Genomic DNA, 4,714 nt, shown 5'->3' with positions numbered 1-4,714 from the left:
GACGAGCAATGAATTCCAACTATTTTGGGTACTTGCGCGCACGCCCGAGCCTGAGCCTGTGTACCCCGAAAAAAAAACTGCCAAAATATTGCCCCGTCCCTCTCCGCCCCATGGAAGGCTTCCCCATGCTCCGTCTCACTCACTCTCTCTCTCTGAAGGTGGCTCATCTGCGTATGTGAGTGCGCTATTGTGTTGAGGATGAGGCTGCTCGGAGCTCACAAGATTCGGGTGTTCCAGCAGCAGCGGCTAGTTCGGGTTGAGCTGCTGGCCTGGTGTAATAAATAATATTACTAATGACCAAAAATTGATTTTTCTCTTTTTTCAGATTTTTTTTGGAAGCTGCAGCAGCGCTCTCGCTCGCGCACGCTCGGTGCTGAGGAGGATTAGGCTTAGAGGATGGAACTGAGGTGGTGTAGAGCAGGTTGAGTTGTAAGTTTGGTTTGTGATTGATTTGTGTGGACGGTAGATATTTAATTTCCATTATAAATTTAAAATAATACCGAGATAACTCTTTCTTCCACAAACGTGTCCCTTATTAAATCGTTAAGTAAATTTAAGGCTGTAAATTTCTAAAATTTCTTTATATATGACAATTATTTAAATTTATCAAAAAATGTTTTTTGGTTTGCAATCTATGTTCAGGTTTTTCTGAATAATTCATGATTTGAAAATGATATGATATGATACTTCACAAAAAAACTTTTTTTTTTGTTTAAATACGAAATATAAATATAATTTCCCACAGCGATGCACAGTGATCCAGATCGCAAAATTAAGTAAAACAATTATTTTCCGAAAAATTTTGAAGTTTTGCAGGTTTTGTGTCTTCAAAAGAGTTGTTGCAAAAAGGCGGGGCAACTTTTGGTTTGGTTGAAAATCAGAGTGGGTGAGTTGTTAAACATGCTAATTAAATTTTATCTCGCAATCTACGCCTTCTACGACCAAATTTAGAGAAAGCATCTGAGAAAACCATATAAAATCAGTTTTTTAAATATAGCAATTCAGGGTTAAGTTTTGGAGAAAAGTGATGTTCGGGACTAGAGCTCAAAAAAATCAAATATTTTTATTCTTTTACAGGGCGCACCTCAAATTTAGCCTACGCTTGTTTACAGATATTTCCAAAGTTTTGAACTTTGGAAATATCTATAAACAAGCGCAGGCTATATTTGAGGTGCCAGGTTGCATTCGAAAAAGGAGATTTAGTACTACAAACGCTGAAAAAATCTCAGGGGTATTTCTCTTTGAACTCGAGATTCGAAAATGTCTAATTTTCAAGGGAAAAGTTAATGAAATTTAATAATTGTTCAACTGTGTAATTTATATGTAGTGTTGCCCGCTGAGTCTAAATCTGCCCTCTGAATTGTGCCAAAGTGTCAAAAAACGATTTTTGGTCATACTTTTGGCTTATATGACAATTTTACAACCTGGCGCTTAAATTATGCTTTTTAAGTCAAATAAAGTTATGTAAACTTTGTTTAAATAATGAATTTTTGGACACATCGGTACAAAACGTTAAATAATTTCATAAATTCATTGATTATTATCAAAATTTAGATTCATAGCATTACTGTGATAATGTTTGAAGCAATTCGTGAAAAATGCATGTCTAATTTAGAACTTATTTTTGAAGATATTGTTCATAATTGTTTTTTTTTAAATTGATAAGTTATAGAACTTCTATGATCGAAGGGGTGGTTTTCTCTTAATTGAATATGCCAAAGCGTTAGGTTTGACTGTACAAAACGTTCTGATTTTATTGTAATCGAAAAGTCCCCCAAAGCCTTTATTTTGAAAGCAAATTTTACAGTCATTTTTCGATGCTTATAACTAGGCTTAGTGATTATTCACGCTCAAAAACTGCAAATTTCACAGGGATCCTTATTTCAAAACACCAGATCCCACGGAAATTACGCGCATAATTAAAAATGTTAAATAACCCTGAACATTTTATGTAAAAAATACAGAATCTAATTTTTAAGCTAATAAAAAATTTTCACTAAATTTGAACGCGACGCAAGAAAAACCTTTTTTTTAAATTAAAAAAAATCCATTGCATCATAGATGAGCTCTATAAAAATTTTAAAACGAAATGTAGGACATATTCTCCGTACTCTGAAGTGCTTTTTTTTAAATATTCGACTAATATAGCTTAATAGTTTTCCCTAATTTGCTTCTAATTATCTTCTTACATTTTATTTAATTACATATCAAAGTAAGGTTTAACAATCTTGTCCAGCTAAAATCATTAAAATAACTTTTGTAAAGTAATGTAAGCAGTAAAAATATTTTCTGAGGATTTTTTCTCACTTTTCAAAAACTAAAATAATAATCAAAAACCAAAAATAATGTAATATGTAACGAAATCTTCAAATTGTTATTCAAAATCAGAACAGCACAAACATAAAAGTGAATTTTTTTACATCCAATGAAAACAAATAAATAAGCAAAATCAGCAAAAATCTTAAATGTTCTTTAAAGATCAAAAATACTATTCATTTAATCTTATAAATAAATCAATTCATTTTAAAAAATCTGTTTAGACTTGATTTAGACAATTTTAACATGTTTTGGTTTTCAAAAAAGCCAACATTAAAAAAAACTTTTTGGTATCAGAATAACTGCAATCAAATGTTGTCCATTTCATTCATTGTATTCACTGCTCAGTAAAAGTTGTATCAATTTTATGTTACTGTATGTTTTGCTAACAAGTCATCAAGTGGCTTTTCAATTGAAAACTAATATAATTTACTAAAAAGTCTTCGCGGATGCAATATTTATTATGTTGTTATTTCTAAGCAATGATTTGAGAAATTAATAAATTTCACGGGATTTCACGGAAATCTTCAAATTTTTCGAATTTCACGCTGTCTGCGAATTCGTGAAAATTCACTAACCCTAATTTTCAGAAATTATCATTAGCAAATGATGAACAAACTGCCATAAATGAGGTTATTTGAAATACTCAAATTTCCTTTGCTGAAAAAATGACGACAAACACAGTTTTATTTCACTTGGTAACTGATTCTTGAGTTTTTTTTGAAAAGGTCCAATAAACAAAATTTCCAGTTTTTGCTTTTTGGGTGTTTTTGAAACCGCCTTGAGTCAAGGGTATTAAAAAACACCCAAAAAGCAAAAACTGAAAATTTGGTTTATTGGACCCTTTTAAACAAAACTCCAGGATTGTTCTTTTGGTGGATCTCTTACTAAGGATGTGCTTCGTTTGGATATGCTAATACATTCCACAGTGGGCGAAATGGAACCCAAAATCGGACTTAATTGAACGCGGCTGGTTCCCTGGTATGAAAAATAGTGTTTCTTATGTAAAAAAATCCGGGTAATCGATTGGTGATGGTTTCATCCACCGCACGAAACGGCAAAGGGTCCATTTTGCCCAAATTCCTATTTTTACATTTTTCTTGAAAATCGGTCTATATTTAGAGCGGAGGCTTTATGCGGCCATCAAAATGCACTTAACTTATGTGAAAATGTCCCAGAAATCCAGTAAAAATATCCACTTGCACCGCAAAAATCATCTAGGGTCCAATTAACCCCAATTCCGCTATGAAAGCATTTTTGGCAATTTTCATATGTTAGGTCAGATTTTAAAAATCTGAAAATATTTTTATCGTAAAGATCAGACAATTTTACATAAGAAAGACGATTTGCACTTGATAGTTTGACACATTTATGTTGATATAGAAATTAAACTAAATAAAAAGATTGAAGAATCAATTTTGGGCCAATTTTGTCAAACGCAGAATAAACTGCCTTTTACATAATTTTTATTTTTATCAACATAAATGTGTCAAACTATCAAGTGCAAATCGTCATTCTTATGTAAAATTGTGTGATCTTTACGATAAAATATTTTCAGATTTTAAAATCTGACCAAACATATGAAAATGGCCAAAAATGCTTTTATAGCGGAATTGGGGTTAATTGGACCCTAGATGATTTTTGCGGTGCAAGTGGATATTTTTACTGGATTTCTGGGACATTTTCACATAAGTTAAGTGCATTTTGGATGGCCGCATAAAGCCTCCGCTCTAAATACAGACCGATTTTCAAGAAAAAATGTAAAAAATGGGGAATTTGGGCAAAATGGACCCTTTGCCGTTTCGTGCGGTGGATGAAACCATCACCAATCGATTACCCGGATTTTTTTACATAAGAAACACTATTTTTCATACCAGGGAATCAGCCGCGTTCAATTAAGTCCGATTTTGGGTTCCATTTCGCCCACTGTGCATTCTCTTAAACTTAGCAAATGGTTAATTCAGCAGAGAAAATTTCCAAAGTTGAAAATTTGTTTTCAATATTTTGTGTCAATGGATTAGGGATCATCCATGAACCACGTGGCCACTTTTTTGTATCATGTTTTGTATCTTGCGGCTTGTAGTATCTTGTTACTTTCATGAAAAATCACTAGCCCGAATTTCATGTTGTAAATTTTGGTGTGATTTATTTGTAATTTTTGTATTTATTTTATTTCTAAATAGATTGAAAATGATTGATTCCAACCATCTCTAGTGTATTTATTCGTCCAAGTAAATCGCTTCGCGCGTATCTCGTCCGTAAGGTTAGCCAAGAGAGACGCTGGTGAGGGAAGAAAGAGGGCAGTTGCTTCGGGTAAATCGTGGAAGGAGCGACGACGAAGGGAGCCAAAAAAAAAGCAAAGATCGATCGCATTTGTTTACTGTAGTTTTTATTTTAT

This window comes from Culex quinquefasciatus, chromosome 3 (genome assembly GCF_015732765.1).
Source record: "Culex quinquefasciatus strain JHB chromosome 3, VPISU_Cqui_1.0_pri_paternal, whole genome shotgun sequence".
NCBI lineage: Eukaryota > Metazoa > Arthropoda > Insecta > Diptera > Culicidae > Culex > Culex quinquefasciatus.
Note: the sequence above shows the minus strand (reverse complement) of the source record.